Here is a 19,160-nt window from a genome sequence, read left to right as displayed (position 1 = left end):
TGGGGGGTTGCGGGAGGAGTAAAATTTGTAAATGTAAATTGAGTGTTGAATGCTTGTATGAATGCGTGGAAGAGAAAAAAATGGGCGACAGCTTTAAGTAAAGAGAAAGCCAGCTAGCATATGCCTACGGCCATACTAGTCTGAATGCGCCCGATCTCGTCTGATCTCGGAAGCTAAGCAGAGTCAGGCCTGGTTAGTACTTGGATGGGAGACTGCCTGGGAATACCAGGTGCAGTAGGCTTTTGCTGCCGCCACAGGCTGCTCAACGTTTTGCACACACACGCGCACACACTGCTCTTAATCAATCAACATCCTTTTTGCTGCTCTCTCTCTCTCTCTCTCTTGCTTTCCTTTGACCATTTCTTCGCTGCACATTCTCCTGCTGCTACACAAATGCAAGGGGCTCCAGACACAGGGCCGAAATAAGCAGAAGAAGAAAATAAGATAGCCAAAATACACACACTGGCGGAGGGCCACCAGGACACAGCAGCAGAGAGGAGAGACAAGGTGCATAGAAAACTCGGAGGGACAAACAGCAACAGAACAAAGAAGAATGTCGAAAGAGCAGCAGTTAAATTCAGGAAAAAAGCAAAGCCAACTAGCATGCTGTTGAAATGCATGTGTGTTAATGCGAGGAGCGTTACAAATAAGATTGACGAGTTGCAGGCGCAAGTTGCCACATGGGGTTATGCAATAGTAGCTATAACGGAGACCTGGCTTCAAAATGGGCGGAATTGGAAACTAAACAATCCTGGCTACAATGTAATAACATTTGTAGAAGTCGTGTGGGCAGATGTCACATGATCAGGCAGAATCATAGAAATTTACAGCACAGAAGGAGGCCATTCGGCCCATCTTGTCCGTGCCAGCCGACAAAGAGCAATCCACCCAAATCCCACTTTACAGCACTTGGTCCGTAGCCTTGTAGGTTACGGCAGTTCAAGTGCATATCCAAGTACTTTTTAAACGTGATGAGGGTTTCTGCCTCTACCACCCTTTCAGGCAGTGCATTCCAGACCCCCACCATTCACTGGGTGAAAAAATGTCTCCTCAAATTCCCTGTAAACCTCCTACCAATTACTTGAAATCTTTTATTGACCCTTCTGCTAAGGGAAATAGGTCCTTCCTATCCACTCTATCTCGGCCCCTCATAATTTTACACACCTCAATTAGGTCTCGCCTCAGCCTCCTGTGTTCCAAAGAAAACAACCCCAGCCTATCCAATCTTTCCTCATAACTAAAATTCCCCAGCCCAGGCAACATCCTCGGAAATCTCCTCTGCACCTTCTCTAGTGCAATCGCATCCTTCTTGTAATGTGGTGACCAGAACTGCACGCGGCACTCTAGCTGCGGCCTAACTAGTGTTTTATACAGTTGAAGCATAACCTCCCCGCTCTTATATTCTACGCCTCGGCTAATAAAGGCAAGTATCCCGTATGCCTGCTTAACCACTTTATCTACCTGTCCTGCTACCTTCAGGGATCTGTGGACATGCACTCCAAGGTCCCGCTGATCCTCTGCATTTCTCAGTGTCCTACCATTTATTGTGTATTCCAACTGAATTCCATTTGCCACTGTTCTGCCCACTAGACGAGTCCATTGATATCTTCCTGCAGTCTACAGCATTCTGTTTCATTATTAACCACACGGCCAATTTTTGTATCATCTGCAAACTTCTTAATCATACTTCCTACATTCAAATCCAAATCATTGATATATACCAGAAAAAGCAAAGGGCCCAGTACTGAGTCGGTGCAGGCTCGATGGGCCGAAATGGCCTCTATCTGCACTGTGGGGTTTCTGTGATTCTGTGAGCCCTGCGGAACCCCACTGGAAACAGCCTTCCGGTCACAAAAACACCCTTCGACCATTACCCTTTGTTTCCTGCCTCTGAGCCAATTTTGGATCCAACTTGCCACTTTGCCTTGGATCCCATGGGCTTTTACTTTCGTGACCAATCTGGCATGCGGGACCTTATCAAAAGCCTTGCTAAAATCCATATAGACTACATCAAAGGCACTACCCTCATCGACCCTCCTTGTTACCTCCTCGAAAAATTGAATTGCGTTAGTCAGACACGACCTTCCGTTAAGAAATCCATGCTGACTGTCCCTGATTAATCCGTGTCTTTCTAAATGAAGATTTCTCCTGTCCCTCAGAACTTTTTCCAATAATTTTCCCACCACCGAGGTTAGGCTGACTGGCCTGTAATTATGCGGTCTATCCCTCTCTCCCTTTTGAAAGAACGGTAGCACGTTAGCAGTCCTCCAGTGGTCGGGCACCACACCTGTAGCCAGAGAGGATTGTAAAATGATGGTGAGAGCCTGTGCTATTTGGTGTCTTACTTCTCTTAAGAGTGTGGGATAGATTTGATGCGGGCCTGGGTATTTGTCCAGTTTGAAAGATACTACAGCCCTTAAGACTTGGTGTTTGAGCATGTTTATTTGATGTAATATTTGAATAGAAGGCAATGAAGGGTTGGGCTTGTAGTTTGTTTGTGTGGGAGGCAGAGCAGCAAGAAGAGGTGGAGGGGGGGTGGGGGGTTGCGGGAGGAGTAAAATTTGTAAATGTAAATTGAGTGTTGAATACTTGTATGAATGCGTAGAAGAGAAAAAAATGGGCGACAGCTTTAAGTAAAGAGAAAGCCAGCTAGCATATGCCTGCGGCCATACTAGTCTGAATGCGCCCGATCTCGTCTGATCTCGGAAGCTAAGCAGAGTCAGGCCTGGTTAGTACTTGGATGGGAGACTGCCTGGGAATACCGGGTGCAGTAGGCTTTTGCTGCCGCCACAGGCTGCTCAACGTTTTGCACACACACGCGCACACACTGCTCTTAATCAATCAACATCCTTTTTGCTGCTCTCTCTCTCTCTCTCTCTCTCTCTCTGTCTCTCTCTCTCGCTTTCCTTTGACCATTTCTTCGCTGCACATTCTCCTGCTGCTACACAAATGCAAGGGGCTCCAGACACAGGGCCGAAATAAGCAGAAGAAGAAAATAAGATAGCCAAAATACACACACTGGCGGAGGGCCACCAGGACACAGCAGCAGAGAGGAGAGACAAGGTGCATAGAAAACTCGGAGGGACAAACAGCAACAGAACAAAGAAGAATGTAGAAAGAGCAGCAGTTAAATTCAGGAAAAAAGCAAAGCCAACTAGCATGCTGTTGAAATGCATGTGTGTTAATGCGAGGAGCGTTACAAATAAGATTGACGAGTTGCAGGCGCAAGTTGCCACATGGGGTTATGCAATAGTAGCTATAACGGAGACCTGGCTTCAAAATGGGCGGAATTGGAAACTAAACAATCCTGGCTACAATGTAATAACATTTGTAGAAGTCGTGTGGGCAGATGTCACATGATCAGGCAGAATCATAGAAATTTACAGCACAGAAGGAGGCCATTCGGCCCATCTTGTCCGTGCCAGCCGACAAAGAGCAATCCACCCAAATCCCACTTTACAGCACTTGGTCCGTAGCCTTGTAGGTTACGGCAGTTCAAGTGCATATCCAAGTACTTTTTAAACGTGATGAGGGTTTCTGCCTCTACCACCCTTTCAGGCAGTGCATTCCAGACCCCCACCATTCACTGGGTGAAAAAATGTCTCCTCAAATTCCCTGTAAACCTCCTACCAATTACTTGAAATCTATTATTGACCCTTCTGCTAAGGGAAATAGGTCCTTCCTATCCACTCTATCTCGGCCCCTCATAATTTTACACACCTCAATTAGGTCTCGCCTCAGCCTCCTGTGTTCCAAAGAAAACAACCCCAGCCTATCCAATCTTTCCTCATAACTAAAATTCCCCAGCCCAGGCAACATCCTCGGAAATCTCCTCTGCACCTTCTCTAGTGCAATCGCATCCTTCTTGTAATGTGGTGACCAGAACTGCACGCGGCACTCTAGCTGCGGCCTAACTAGTGTTTTATACAGTTGAAGCATAACCTCCCCGCTCTTATATTCTACGCCTCGGCTAATAAAGGCAAGTATCCCGTATGCCTGCTTAACCACTTTATCTACCTGTCCTGCTACCTTCAGGGATCTGTGGACATGCACTCCAAGGTCCCGCTGATCCTCTGCATTTCTCAGTGTCCTACCATTTATTGTGTATTCCAACTGAATTCCATTTGCCACTGTTCTGCCCACTAGACGAGTCCATTGATATCTTCCTGCAGTCTACAGCATTCTGTTTCATTATTAACCACACGGCCAATTTTTGTATCATCTGCAAACTTCTTAATCATACTTCCTACATTCAAATCCAAATCATTGATATATACCAGAAAAAGCAAAGGGCCCAGTACTGAGTCGGTGCAGGCTCGATGGGCCGAAATGGCCTCTATCTGCACTGTGGGGTTTCTGTGATTCTGTGAGCCCTGCGGAACCCCACTGGAAACAGCCTTCCGGTCACAAAAACACCCTTCGACCATTACCCTTTGTTTCCTGCCTCTGAGCCAATTTTGGATCCAACTTGCCACTTTGCCTTGGATCCCATGGGCTTTTACTTTCGTGACCAATCTGGCATGCGGGACCTTATCAAAAGCCTTGCTAAAATCCATATAGACTACATCAAAGGCACTACCCTCATCGACCCTCCTTGTTACCTCCTCGAAAAATTGAATTGCGTTAGTCAGACACGACCTTCCGTTAAGAAATCCATGCTGACTGTCCCTGATTAATCCGTGTCTTTCTAAATGAAGATTTCTCCTGTCCCTCAGAACTTTTTCCAATAATTTTCCCACCACCGAGGTTAGGCTGACTGGCCTGTAATTATGCGGTCTATCCCTCTCTCCCTTTTGAAAGAACGGTAGCACGTTAGCAGTCCTCCAGTGGTCGGGCACCACACCTGTAGCCAGAGAGGATTGTAAAATGATGGTGAGAGCCTGTGCTATTTGGTGTCTTACTTCTCTTAAGAGTGTGGGATAGATTTGATGCGGGCCTGGGTATTTGTCCAGTTTGAAAGATGCTACAGCCCTTAAGACTTGGTGTTTGAGCATGTTTATTTGATGTAATATTTGAATAGAAGGCAATGAAGGGTTGGGCTTGTAGTTTGTTTGTGTGGGAGGCAGAGCAGCAAGAAGAGGTGGAGGGGGGGTGGGGGTTGCGGGAGGAGTAAAATTTGTAAATGTAAATTGAGTGTTGAATACTTGTATGAATGCGTAGAAGAGAAAAAAATGGGCGACAGCTTTAAGTAAAGAGAAAGCCAGCTAGCATATGCCTACGGCCATACTAGTCTGAATGTGCCCGATCTCGTCTGATCTCGGAAGCTAAGCAGAGTCAGGCCTGGTTAGTACTTGGATGGGAGACCGCCTGGGAATACCGGGTGCAGTAGGCTTTTGCTGCCGCCACAGGCTGCTCAACGTTTTGCACACACACGCGCACACACTGCTCTTAATCAATCAACATCCTTTTTGCTGCTCTCTCTCTCTCTCTCTCTGTCTCTCTCTCTCGCTTTCCTTTGACCATTTCTTCGCTGCACATTCTCCTGCTGCTACACAAATGCAAGGGGCTCCAGACACAGGGCCGAAATAAGCAGAAGAAGAAAATAAGATAGCCAAAATACACACACTGGCGGAGGGCCACCAGGACACAGCAGCAGAGAGGAGAGACAAGGTGCATAGAAAACTCGGAGGGACAAACAGCAACAGAACAAAGAAGAATGTAGAAAGAGCAGCAGTTAAATTCAGGAAAAAAGCAAAGCCAACTAGCATGCTGTTGAAATGCATGTGTGTTAATGCGAGGAGCGTTACAAATAAGATTGACGAGTTGCAGGCGCAAGTTGCCACATGGGGTTATGCAATAGTAGCCATAACGGAGACCTGGCTTCAAAATGGGCGGAATTGGAAACTAAACAATCCTGGCTACAATGTAATAACATTTGTAGAAGTCGTGTGGGCAGATGTCACATGATCAGGCAGAATCATAGAAATTTACAGCACAGAAGGAGGCCATTCGGCCCATCTTGTCCGTGCCAGCCGACAAAGAGCAATCCACCCAAATCCCACTTTACAGCACTTGGTCCGTAGCCTTGTAGGTTACGGCAGTTCAAGTGCATATCCAAGTACTTTTTAAACGTGATGAGGGTTTCTGCCTCTACCACCCTTTCAGGCAGTGCATTCCAGACCCCCACGATTCACTGGGTGAAAAAATGTCTCCTCAAATTCCCTGTAAACCTCCTACCAATTACTTGAAATCTATTATTGACCCTTCTGCTAAGGGAAATAGGTCCTTCCTATCCACTCTATCTCGGCCCCTCATAATTTTACACACCTCAATTAGGTCTCGCCTCAGCCTCCTGTGTTCCAAAGAAAACAACCCCAGCCTATCCAATCTTTCCTCATAACTAAAATTCCCCAGCCCAGGCAACATCCTCGGAAATCTCCTCTGCACCTTCTCTAGTGCAATCGCATCCTTCTTGTAATGTGGTGACCAGAACTGCACGCGGCACTCTAGCTGCGGCCTAACTAGTGTTTTATACAGTTGAAGCATAACCTCCCCGCTCTTATATTCTACGCCTCGGCTAATAAAGGCAAGTATCCCGTATGCCTGCTTAACCACTTTATCTACCTGTCCTGCTACCTTCAGGGATCTGTGGACATGCACTCCAAGGTCCCGCTGATCCTCTGCATTTCTCAGTGTCCTACCATTTATTGTGTATTCCAACTGAATTCCATTTGCCACTGTTCTGCCCACTAGACGAGTCCATTGATATCTTCCTGCAGTCTACAGCATTCTGTTTCATTATTAACCACACGGCCAATTTTTGTATCATCTGCAAACTTCTTAATCATACTTCCTACATTCAAATCCAAATCATTGATATATACCAGAAAAAGCAAAGGGCCCAGTACTGAGTCGGTGCAGGCTCGATGGGCCGAAATGGCCTCTATCTGCACTGTGGGGTTTCTGTGATTCTGTGAGCCCTGCGGAACCCCACTGGAAACAGCCTTCCGGTCACAAAAACACCCTTCGACCATTACCCTTTGTTTCCTGCCTCTGAGCCAATTTTGGATCCAACTTGCCACTTTGCCTTGGATCCCATGGGCTTTTACTTTCGTGACCAATCTGGCATGCGGGACCTTATCAAAAGCCTTGCTAAAATCCATATAGACTACATCAAAGGCACTACCCTCATCGACCCTCCTTGTTACCTCCTCGAAAAATTGAATTGCGTTAGTCAGACACGACCTTCCGTTAAGAAATCCATGCTGACTGTCCCTGATTAATCCGTGTCTTTCTAAATGAAGATTTCTCCTGTCCCTCAGAACTTTTTCCAATAATTTACCCACCACCGAGGTTAGGCTGACTGGCCTGTAATTATGCGGTCTATCCCTCTCTCCCTTTTGAAAGAACGGTAGCACGTTAGCAGTCCTCCAGTGGTCGGGCACCACACCTGTAGCCAGAGAGGATTGTAAAATGATGGTGAGAGCCTGTGCTATTTGGTGTCTTACTTCTCTTAAGAGTGTGGGATAGATTTGATGCGGGCCTGGGTATTTGTCCAGTTTGAAAGATGCTACAGCCCTTAAGACTTGGTGTTTGAGCATGTTTATTTGATGTAATATTTGAATAGAAGGCAATGAAGGGTTGGGCTTGTAGTTTGTTTGTGTGGGAGGCAGAGCAGCAAGAAGAGGTGGAGGGGGGGTGGGGGGTTGCGGGAGGAGTAAAATTTGTAAATGTAAATTGAGTGTTGAATACTTGTATGAATGCGTAGAAGAGAAAAAAATGGGCGACAGCTTTAAGTAAAGAGAAAGCCAGCCAGCATATGCCTACGGCCATACTAGTCTGAATGCGCCCGATCTCGTCTGATCTCGGAAGCTAAGCAGAGTCAGGCCTGGTTAGTACTTGGATGGGAGACCGCCTGGGAATACCAGGTGCAGTAGGCTTTTGCTGCCGCCACAGGCTGCTCAACGTTTTGCACACACACGCGCACACACTGCTCTTAATCAATCAACATCCTTTTTGCTGCTCTCTCTCTCTCTCTCTCTCTCTCTCGCTTTCCTTTGACCATTTCTTCGCTGCACATTCTCCTGCTGCTACACAAATGCAAGGGGCTCCAGACACAGGGCCGAAATAAGCAGAAGAAGAAAATAAGATAGCCAAAATACACACACTGGCGGAGGGCCACCAGGACACAGCAGCAGAGAGGAGAGACAAGGTGCATAGAAAACTCGGAGGGACAAACAGCAACAGAACAAAGAAGAATGTCGAAAGAGCAGCAGTTAAATTCAGGAAAAAAGCAAAGCCAACTAGCATGCTGTTGAAATGCATGTGTGTTAATGCGAGGAGCGTTACAAATAAGATTGACGAGTTGCAGGCGCAAGTTGCCACATGGGGTTATGCAATAGTAGCCATAACGGAGACCTGGCTTCAAAATGGGCGGAATTGGAAACTAAACAATCCTGGCTACAATGTAATAACATTTGTAGAAGTCGTGTGGGCAGATGTCACATGATCAGGCAGAATCATAGAAATTTACAGCACAGAAGGAGGCCATTCGGCCCATCTTGTCCGTGCCAGCCGACAAAGAGCAATCCACCCAAATCCCACTTTACAGCACTTGGTCCGTAGCCTTGTAGGTTACGGCAGTTCAAGTGCATATCCAAGTACTTTTTAAACGTGATGAGGGTTTCTGCCTCTACCACCCTTTCAGGCAGTGCATTCCAGACCCCCACCATTCACTGGGTGAAAAAATGTCTCCTCAAATTCCCTGTAAACCTCCTACCAATTACTTGAAATCTATTATTGACCCTTCTGCTAAGGGAAATAGGTCCTTCCTATCCACTCTATCTCGGCCCCTCATAATTTTACACACCTCAATTAGGTCTCGCCTCAGCCTCCTGTGTTCCAAAGAAAACAACCCCAGCCTATCCAATCTTTCCTCATAACTAAAATTCCCCAGCCCAGGCAACATCCTCGGAAATCTCCTCTGCACCTTCTCTAGTGCAATCGCATCCTTCTTGTAATGTGGTGACCAGAACTGCACGCGGCACTCTAGCTGCGGCCTAACTAGTGTTTTATACAGTTGAAGCATAACCTCCCCGCTCTTATATTCTACGCCTCGGCTAATAAAGGCAAGTATCCCGTATGCCTGCTTAACCACTTTATCTACCTGTCCTGCTACCTTCAGGGATCTGTGGACATGCACTCCAAGGTCCCGCTGATCCTCTGCATTTCTCAGTGTCCTACCATTTATTGTGTATTCCAACTGAATTCCATTTGCCACTGTTCTGCCCACTAGACGAGTCCATTGATATCTTCCTGCAGTCTACAGCATTCTGTTTCATTATTAACCACACGGCCAATTTTTGTATCATCTGCAAACTTCTTAATCATACTTCCTACATTCAAATCCAAATCATTGATATATACCAGAAAAAGCAAAGGGCCCAGTACTGAGTCGGTGCAGGCTCGATGGGCCGAAATGGCCTCTATCTGCACTGTGGGGTTTCTGTGATTCTGTGAGCCCTGCGGAACCCCACTGGAAACAGCCTTCCGGTCACAAAAACACCCTTCGACCATTACCCTTTGTTTCCTGCCTCTGAGCCAATTTTGGATCCAACTTGCCACTTTGCCTTGGATCCCATGGGCTTTTACTTTCGTGACCAATCTGGCATGCGGGACCTTATCAAAAGCCTTGCTAAAATCCATATAGACTACATCAAAGGCACTACCCTCATCGACCCTCCTTGTTACCTCCTCGAAAAATTGAATTGCGTTAGTCAGACACGACCTTCCGTTAAGAAATCCATGCTGACTGTCCCTGATTAATCCGTGTCTTTCTAAATGAAGATTTCTCCTGTCCCTCAGAACTTTTTCCAATAATTTTCCCACCACCGAGGTTAGGCTGACTGGCCTGTAATTATGCGGTCTATCCCTCTCTCCCTTTTGAAAGAACGGTAGCACGTTAGCAGTCCTCCAGTGGTCGGGCACCACACCTGTAGCCAGAGAGGATTGTAAAATGATGGTGAGAGCCTGTGCTATTTGGTGTCTTACTTCTCTTAAGAGTGTGGGATAGATTTGATGCGGGCCTGGGTATTTGTCCAGTTTGAAAGATACTACAGCCCTTAAGACTTGGTGTTTGAGCATGTTTATTTGATGTAATATTTGAATAGAAGGCAATGAAGGGTTGGGCTTGTAGTTTGTTTGTGTGGGAGGCAGAGCAGCAAGAAGAGGTGGAGGGGGGGTGGGGGGTTGCGGGAGGAGTAAAATTTGTAAATGTAAATTGAGTGTTGAATACTTGTATGAATGCGTAGAAGAGAAAAAAATGGGCGACAGCTTTAAGTAAAGAGAAAGCCAGCTAGCATATGCCTGCGGCCATACTAGTCTGAATGCGCCCGATCTCGTCTGATCTCGGAAGCTAAGCAGAGTCAGGCCTGGTTAGTACTTGGATGGGAGACTGCCTGGGAATACCGGGTGCAGTAGGCTTTTGCTGCCGCCACAGGCTGCTCAACGTTTTGCACACACACGCGCACACACTGCTCTTAATCAATCAACATCCTTTTTGCTGCTCTCTCTCTCTCTCTCTCTCTCTCTCTGTCTCTCTCTCTCGCTTTCCTTTGACCATTTCTTCGCTGCACATTCTCCTGCTGCTACACAAATGCAAGGGGCTCCAGACACAGGGCCGAAATAAGCAGAAGAAGAAAATAAGATAGCCAAAATACACACACTGGCGGAGGGCCACCAGGACACAGCAGCAGAGAGGAGAGACAAGGTGCATAGAAAACTCGGAGGGACAAACAGCAACAGAACAAAGAAGAATGTAGAAAGAGCAGCAGTTAAATTCAGGAAAAAAGCAAAGCCAACTAGCATGCTGTTGAAATGCATGTGTGTTAATGCGAGGAGCGTTACAAATAAGATTGACGAGTTGCAGGCGCAAGTTGCCACATGGGGTTATGCAATAGTAGCTATAACGGAGACCTGGCTTCAAAATGGGCGGAATTGGAAACTAAACAATCCTGGCTACAATGTAATAACATTTGTAGAAGTCGTGTGGGCAGATGTCACATGATCAGGCAGAATCATAGAAATTTACAGCACAGAAGGAGGCCATTCGGCCCATCTTGTCCGTGCCAGCCGACAAAGAGCAATCCACCCAAATCCCACTTTACAGCACTTGGTCCGTAGCCTTGTAGGTTACGGCAGTTCAAGTGCATATCCAAGTACTTTTTAAACGTGATGAGGGTTTCTGCCTCTACCACCCTTTCAGGCAGTGCATTCCAGACCCCCACCATTCACTGGGTGAAAAAATGTCTCCTCAAATTCCCTGTAAACCTCCTACCAATTACTTGAAATCTATTATTGACCCTTCTGCTAAGGGAAATAGGTCCTTCCTATCCACTCTATCTCGGCCCCTCATAATTTTACACACCTCAATTAGGTCTCGCCTCAGCCTCCTGTGTTCCAAAGAAAACAACCCCAGCCTATCCAATCTTTCCTCATAACTAAAATTCCCCAGCCCAGGCAACATCCTCGGAAATCTCCTCTGCACCTTCTCTAGTGCAATCGCATCCTTCTTGTAATGTGGTGACCAGAACTGCACGCGGCACTCTAGCTGCGGCCTAACTAGTGTTTTATACAGTTGAAGCATAACCTCCCCGCTCTTATATTCTACGCCTCGGCTAATAAAGGCAAGTATCCCGTATGCCTGCTTAACCACTTTATCTACCTGTCCTGCTACCTTCAGGGATCTGTGGACATGCACTCCAAGGTCCCGCTGATCCTCTGCATTTCTCAGTGTCCTACCATTTATTGTGTATTCCAACTGAATTCCATTTGCCACTGTTCTGCCCACTAGACGAGTCCATTGATATCTTCCTGCAGTCTACAGCATTCTGTTTCATTATTAACCACACGGCCAATTTTTGTATCATCTGCAAACTTCTTAATCATACTTCCTACATTCAAATCCAAATCATTGATATATACCAGAAAAAGCAAAGGGCCCAGTACTGAGTCGGTGCAGGCTCGATGGGCCGAAATGGCCTCTATCTGCACTGTGGGGTTTCTGTGATTCTGTGAGCCCTGCGGAACCCCACTGGAAACAGCCTTCCGGTCACAAAAACACCCTTCGACCATTACCCTTTGTTTCCTGCCTCTGAGCCAATTTTGGATCCAACTTGCCACTTTGCCTTGGATCCCATGGGCTTTTACTTTCGTGACCAATCTGGCATGCGGGACCTTATCAAAAGCCTTGCTAAAATCCATATAGACTACATCAAAGGCACTACCCTCATCGACCCTCCTTGTTACCTCCTCGAAAAATTGAATTGCGTTAGTCAGACACGACCTTCCGTTAAGAAATCCATGCTGACTGTCCCTGATTAATCCGTGTCTTTCTAAATGAAGATTTCTCCTGTCCCTCAGAACTTTTTCCAATAATTTTCCCACCACCGAGGTTAGGCTGACTGGCCTGTAATTATGCGGTCTATCCCTCTCTCCCTTTTGAAAGAACGGTAGCACGTTAGCAGTCCTCCAGTGGTCGGGCACCACACCTGTAGCCAGAGAGGATTGTAAAATGATGGTGAGAGCCTGTGCTATTTGGTGTCTTACTTCTCTTAAGAGTGTGGGATAGATTTGATGCGGGCCTGGGTATTTGTCCAGTTTGAAAGATGCTACAGCCCTTAAGACTTGGTGTTTGAGCATGTTTATTTGATGTAATATTTGAATAGAAGGCAATGAAGGGTTGGGCTTGTAGTTTGTTTGTGTGGGAGGCAGAGCAGCAAGAAGAGGTGGAGGGGGGGTGGGGGTTGCGGGAGGAGTAAAATTTGTAAATGTAAATTGAGTGTTGAATACTTGTATGAATGCGTAGAAGAGAAAAAAATGGGCGACAGCTTTAAGTAAAGAGAAAGCCAGCTAGCATATGCCTACGGCCATACTAGTCTGAATGTGCCCGATCTCGTCTGATCTCGGAAGCTAAGCAGAGTCAGGCCTGGTTAGTACTTGGATGGGAGACCGCCTGGGAATACCGGGTGCAGTAGGCTTTTGCTGCCGCCACAGGCTGCTCAACGTTTTGCACACACACGCGCACACACTGCTCTTAATCAATCAACATCCTTTTTGCTGCTCTCTCTCTCTCTCTCTCTGTCTCTCTCTCTCGCTTTCCTTTGACCATTTCTTCGCTGCACATTCTCCTGCTGCTACACAAATGCAAGGGGCTCCAGACACAGGGCCGAAATAAGCAGAAGAAGAAAATAAGATAGCCAAAATACACACACTGGCGGAGGGCCACCAGGACACAGCAGCAGAGAGGAGAGACAAGGTGCATAGAAAACTCGGAGGGACAAACAGCAACAGAACAAAGAAGAATGTAGAAAGAGCAGCAGTTAAATTCAGGAAAAAAGCAAAGCCAACTAGCATGCTGTTGAAATGCATGTGTGTTAATGCGAGGAGCGTTACAAATAAGATTGACGAGTTGCAGGCGCAAGTTGCCACATGGGGTTATGCAATAGTAGCCATAACGGAGACCTGGCTTCAAAATGGGCGGAATTGGAAACTAAACAATCCTGGCTACAATGTAATAACATTTGTAGAAGTCGTGTGGGCAGATGTCACATGATCAGGCAGAATCATAGAAATTTACAGCACAGAAGGAGGCCATTCGGCCCATCTTGTCCGTGCCAGCCGACAAAGAGCAATCCACCCAAATCCCACTTTACAGCACTTGGTCCGTAGCCTTGTAGGTTACGGCAGTTCAAGTGCATATCCAAGTACTTTTTAAACGTGATGAGGGTTTCTGCCTCTACCACCCTTTCAGGCAGTGCATTCCAGACCCCCACGATTCACTGGGTGAAAAAATGTCTCCTCAAATTCCCTGTAAACCTCCTACCAATTACTTGAAATCTATTATTGACCCTTCTGCTAAGGGAAATAGGTCCTTCCTATCCACTCTATCTCGGCCCCTCATAATTTTACACACCTCAATTAGGTCTCGCCTCAGCCTCCTGTGTTCCAAAGAAAACAACCCCAGCCTATCCAATCTTTCCTCATAACTAAAATTCCCCAGCCCAGGCAACATCCTCGGAAATCTCCTCTGCACCTTCTCTAGTGCAATCGCATCCTTCTTGTAATGTGGTGACCAGAACTGCACGCGGCACTCTAGCTGCGGCCTAACTAGTGTTTTATACAGTTGAAGCATAACCTCCCCGCTCTTATATTCTACGCCTCGGCTAATAAAGGCAAGTATCCCGTATGCCTGCTTAACCACTTTATCTACCTGTCCTGCTACCTTCAGGGATCTGTGGACATGCACTCCAAGGTCCCGCTGATCCTCTGCATTTCTCAGTGTCCTACCATTTATTGTGTATTCCAACTGAATTCCATTTGCCACTGTTCTGCCCACTAGACGAGTCCATTGATATCTTCCTGCAGTCTACAGCATTCTGTTTCATTATTAACCACACGGCCAATTTTTGTATCATCTGCAAACTTCTTAATCATACTTCCTACATTCAAATCCAAATCATTGATATATACCAGAAAAAGCAAAGGGCCCAGTACTGAGTCGGTGCAGGCTCGATGGGCCGAAATGGCCTCTATCTGCACTGTGGGGTTTCTGTGATTCTGTGAGCCCTGCGGAACCCCACTGGAAACAGCCTTCCGGTCACAAAAACACCCTTCGACCATTACCCTTTGTTTCCTGCCTCTGAGCCAATTTTGGATCCAACTTGCCACTTTGCCTTGGATCCCATGGGCTTTTACTTTCGTGACCAATCTGGCATGCGGGACCTTATCAAAAGCCTTGCTAAAATCCATATAGACTACATCAAAGGCACTACCCTCATCGACCCTCCTTGTTACCTCCTCGAAAAATTGAATTGCGTTAGTCAGACACGACCTTCCGTTAAGAAATCCATGCTGACTGTCCCTGATTAATCCGTGTCTTTCTAAATGAAGATTTCTCCTGTCCCTCAGAACTTTTTCCAATAATTTACCCACCACCGAGGTTAGGCTGACTGGCCTGTAATTATGCGGTCTATCCCTCTCTCCCTTTTGAAAGAACGGTAGCACGTTAGCAGTCCTCCAGTGGTCGGGCACCACACCTGTAGCCAGAGAGGATTGTAAAATGATGGTGAGAGCCTGTGCTATTTGGTGTCTTACTTCTCTTAAGAGTGTGGGATAGATTTGATGCGGGCCTGGGTATTTGTCCAGTTTGAAAGATGCTACAGCCCTTAAGACTTGGTGTTTGAGCATGTTTATTTGATGTAATATTTGAATAGAAGGCAATGAAGGGTTGGGCTTGTAGTTTGTTTGTGTGGGAGGCAGAGCAGCAAGAAGAGGTGGAGGGGGGGTGGGGGGTTGCGGGAGGAGTAAAATTTGTAAATGTAAATTGAGTGTTGAATACTTGTATGAATGCGTAGAAGAGAAAAAAATGGGCGACAGCTTTAAGTAAAGAGAAAGCCAGCCAGCATATGCCTACGGCCATACTAGTCTGAATGCGCCCGATCTCGTCTGATCTCGGAAGCTAAGCAGAGTCAGGCCTGGTTAGTACTTGGATGGGAGACCGCCTGGGAATACCAGGTGCAGTAGGCTTTTGCTGCCGCCACAGGCTGCTCAACGTTTTGCACACACACGCGCACACACTGCTCTTAATCAATCAACATCCTTTTTGCTGCTCTCTCTCTCTCTCTCTCTCTCTCTCGCTTTCCTTTGACCATTTCTTCGCTGCACATTCTCCTGCTGCTACACAAATGCAAGGGGCTCCAGACACAGGGCCGAAATAAGCAGAAGAAGAAAATAAGATAGCCAAAATACACACACTGGCGGAGGGCCACCAGGACACAGCAGCAGAGAGGAGAGACAAGGTGCATAGAAAACTCGGAGGGACAAACAGCAACAGAACAAAGAAGAATGTCGAAAGAGCAGCAGTTAAATTCAGGAAAAAAGCAAAGCCAACTAGCATGCTGTTGAAATGCATGTGTGTTAATGCGAGGAGCGTTACAAATAAGATTGACGAGTTGCAGGCGCAAGTTGCCACATGGGGTTATGCAATAGTAGCCATAACGGAGACCTGGCTTCAAAATGGGCGGAATTGGAAACTAAACAATCCTGGCTACAATGTAATAACATTTGTAGAAGTCGTGTGGGCAGATGTCACATGATCAGGCAGAATCATAGAAATTTACAGCACAGAAGGAGGCCATTCGGCCCATCTTGTCCGTGCCAGCCGACAAAGAGCAATCCACCCAAATCCCACTTTACAGCACTTGGTCCGTAGCCTTGTAGGTTACGGCAGTTCAAGTGCATATCCAAGTACTTTTTAAACGTGATGAGGGTTTCTGCCTCTACCACCCTTTCAGGCAGTGCATTCCAGACCCCCACCATTCACTGGGTGAAAAAATGTCTCCTCAAATTCCCTGTAAACCTCCTACCAATTACTTGAAATCTATTATTGACCCTTCTGCTAAGGGAAATAGGTCCTTCCTATCCACTCTATCTCGGCCCCTCATAATTTTACACACCTCAATTAGGTCTCACCTCAGCCTCCTGTGTTCCAAAGAAAACAACCCCAGCCTATCCAATCTTTCCTCATAACTAAAATTCCCCAGCCCAGGCAACATCCTCGGAAATCTCCTCTGCACCTTCTCTAGTGCAATCGCATCCTTCTTGTAATGTGGTGACCAGAACTGCACGCGGCACTCTAGCTGCGGCCTAACTAGTGTTTTATACAGTTGAAGCATAACCTCCCCGCTCTTATATTCTACGCCTCGGCTAATAAAGGCAAGTATCCCGTATGCCTGCTTAACCACTTTATCTACCTGTCCTGCTACCTTCAGGGATCTGTGGACATGCACTCCAAGGTCCCGCTGATCCTCTGCATTTCTCAGTGTCCTACCATTTATTGTGTATTCCAACTGAATTCCATTTGCCACTGTTCTGCCCACTAGACGAGTCCATTGATATCTTCCTGCAGTCTACAGCATTCTGTTTCATTATTAACCACACGGCCAATTTTTGTATCATCTGCAAACTTCTTAATCATACTTCCTACATTCAAATCCAAATCATTGATATATACCAGAAAAAGCAAAGGGTCCAGTACTGAGTCGGTGCAGGCTCGATGGGCCGAAATGGCCTCTATCTGCACTGTGGGGTTTCTGTGATTCTGTGAGCCCTGCGGAACCCCACTGGAAACAGCCTTCCGGTCACAAAAACACCCTTCGACCATTACCCTTTGTTTCCTGCCTCTGAGCCAATTTTGGATCCAACTTGCCACTTTGCCTTGGATCCCATGGGCTTTTACTTTCGTGACCAATCTGGCATGCGGGACCTTATCAAAAGCCTTGCTAAAATCCATATAGACTACATCAAAGGCACTACCCTCATCGACCCTCCTTGTTACCTCCTCGAAAAATTGAATTGCGTTAGTCAGACACGACCTTCCGTTAAGAAATCCATGCTGACTGTCCCTGATTAATCCGTGTCTTTCTAAATGAAGATTTCTCCTGTCCCTCAGAACTTTTTCCAATAATTTTCCCACCACCGAGGTTAGGCTGACTGGCCTGTAATTATGCGGTCTATCCCTCTCTCCCTTTTGAAAGAACGGTAGCACGTTAGCAGTCCTCCAGTGGTCGGGCACCACACCTGTAGCCAGAGAGGATTGTAAAATGATGGTGAGAGCCTGTGCTATTTGGTGTCTTACTTCTCTTAAGAGTGTGGGATAGATTTGATGCGGGCCTGGGTATTTGTCCAGTTTGAAAGATGCTACAGCCCTTAAGACTTGGTGTTTGAGCATGTTTATTTGATGTAATATTTGAATAGAAGGCAATGAAGGGTTGGGCTTGTAGTTTGTTTGTGTGGGAGGCAGAGCAGCAAGAAGAGGTGGAGGGGGGGTGGGGGGTTGCGGGAGGAGTAAAATTTGTAAATGTAAATTGAGTGTTGAATACTTGTATGAATGCGTAGAAGAGAAAAAAATGGGCGACAGCTTTAAGTAAAGAGAAAGCCAGCTAGCATATGCCTACAGCCATACTAGTCTGAATGCGCCCGATCTCGTCTGATCTCGGAAGCTAAGCAGAGTCAGGCCTGGTTAGTACTTGGATGGGAGACTGCCTGGGAATACCAGGTGCAGTAGGCTTTTGCTGCCGCCACAGGCTGCTCAACGTTTTGCACACACACGCGCACACACTGCTCTTAATCAATCAACATCCTTTTTGCTGCTCTCTCTCTCTCTCTCTCTCGCTTTCCTTTGACCATTTCTTCGCTGCACATTCTCCTGCTGCTACACAAATGCAAGGGGCTCCAGACACAGGGCCGAAATAAGCAGAAGAAGAAAATAAGATAGCCAAAATACACACACTGGCGGAGGGCCACCAGGACACAGCAGCAGAGAGGAGAGACAAGGTGCATAGAAAACTCGGAGGGACAAACAGCAACAGAACAAAGAAGAATGTAGAAAGAGCAGCAGTTAAATTCAGGAAAAAAGCAAAGCCAACTAGCATGCTGTTGAAATGCATGTGTGTTAATGCGAGGAGTGTTACAAATAAGATTGACGAGTTGCAGGCGCAAGTTGCCACATGGGGTTATGCAATAGTAGCCATAACGGAGACCTGGCTTCAAAATGGGCGGAATTGGAAACTAAACAATCCTGGCTACAATGTAATAACATTTGTAGAAGTCGTGTGGGCAGATGTCACATGATCAGGCAGAATCATAGAAATTTACAGCACAGAAGGAGGCCATTCGGCCCATCTTGTCCGTGCCAGCCGACAAAGAGCAATCCACCCAAATCCCACTTTACAGCACTTGGTCCGTAGCCTTGTAGGTTACGGCAGTTCAAGTGCATATCCAAGTACTTTTTAAACGTGATGAGGGTTTCTGCCTCTACCACCCTTTCAGGCAGTGCATTCCAGACCCCCACCATTCACTGGGTGAAAAAATGTCTCCTCAAATTCCCTGTAAACCTCCTACCAATTACTTGAAATCTATTATTGACCCTTCTGCTAAGGGAAATAGGTCCTTCCTATCCACTCTATCTCGGCCCCTCATAATTTTACACACCTCAATTAGGTCTCGCCTCAGCCTCCTGTGTTCCAAAGAAAACAACCCCAGCCTATCCAATCTTTCCTCATAACTAAAATTCCCCAGCCCAGGCAACATCCTCGGAAATCTCCTCTGCACCTTCTCTAGTGCAATCGCATCCTTCTTGTAATGTGGTGACCAGAACTGCA

General features: G+C 46.6%; 6 non-coding genes and 2 pseudogenes across 6 annotated transcripts; all 8 read left to right on the top strand.

Moving 5' to 3' along the window:
* Positions 1–122: 122 nt before the first annotated feature.
* On the top strand, positions 123–241 carry LOC147081715 (5S ribosomal RNA). Its single transcript, XR_015076518.1, has one exon. It is a non-coding gene; the product is annotated as a 5S ribosomal RNA (ribosomal RNA).
* A 2,417-nt stretch (positions 242–2,658) lies between these two features.
* LOC147081714 (5S ribosomal RNA) lies at positions 2,659–2,777 on the top strand (annotated as a pseudogene).
* Positions 2,778–5,213: 2,436 nt separating this feature from the next.
* On the top strand, positions 5,214–5,332 carry LOC147081713 (5S ribosomal RNA). The gene has a single exon (XR_015076466.1). It is a non-coding gene; the product is annotated as a 5S ribosomal RNA (ribosomal RNA).
* Positions 5,333–7,761: 2,429 nt separating this feature from the next.
* On the top strand, positions 7,762–7,880 carry LOC147081712 (5S ribosomal RNA). The gene has a single exon (XR_015076510.1). It is a non-coding gene; the product is annotated as a 5S ribosomal RNA (ribosomal RNA).
* Positions 7,881–10,303: 2,423 nt separating this feature from the next.
* LOC147081711 (5S ribosomal RNA) lies at positions 10,304–10,422 on the top strand (annotated as a pseudogene).
* A 2,436-nt stretch (positions 10,423–12,858) lies between these two features.
* Positions 12,859–12,977, top strand: LOC147081710 (5S ribosomal RNA). The gene has a single exon (XR_015076465.1). It is a non-coding gene; the product is annotated as a 5S ribosomal RNA (ribosomal RNA).
* A 2,429-nt stretch (positions 12,978–15,406) lies between these two features.
* On the top strand, positions 15,407–15,525 carry LOC147081709 (5S ribosomal RNA). Its single transcript, XR_015076499.1, has one exon. It is a non-coding gene; the product is annotated as a 5S ribosomal RNA (ribosomal RNA).
* A 2,423-nt stretch (positions 15,526–17,948) lies between these two features.
* LOC147081708 (5S ribosomal RNA) lies at positions 17,949–18,067 on the top strand. Its single transcript, XR_015076522.1, has one exon. It is a non-coding gene; the product is annotated as a 5S ribosomal RNA (ribosomal RNA).
* The last annotated feature ends 1,093 nt before the right edge of the window (positions 18,068–19,160 follow it).

Source organism: Somniosus microcephalus, unplaced genomic scaffold (genome assembly GCF_052327205.1).
Source record: "Somniosus microcephalus isolate GS21.2 unplaced genomic scaffold, FLI_Smic_1.0 scaffold493, whole genome shotgun sequence".
NCBI lineage: Eukaryota > Metazoa > Chordata > Chondrichthyes > Squaliformes > Somniosidae > Somniosus > Somniosus microcephalus.
The sequence above is the reverse complement of the archived record's forward strand: the minus strand, read 5'-3'. Positions and strand labels throughout refer to the sequence as shown.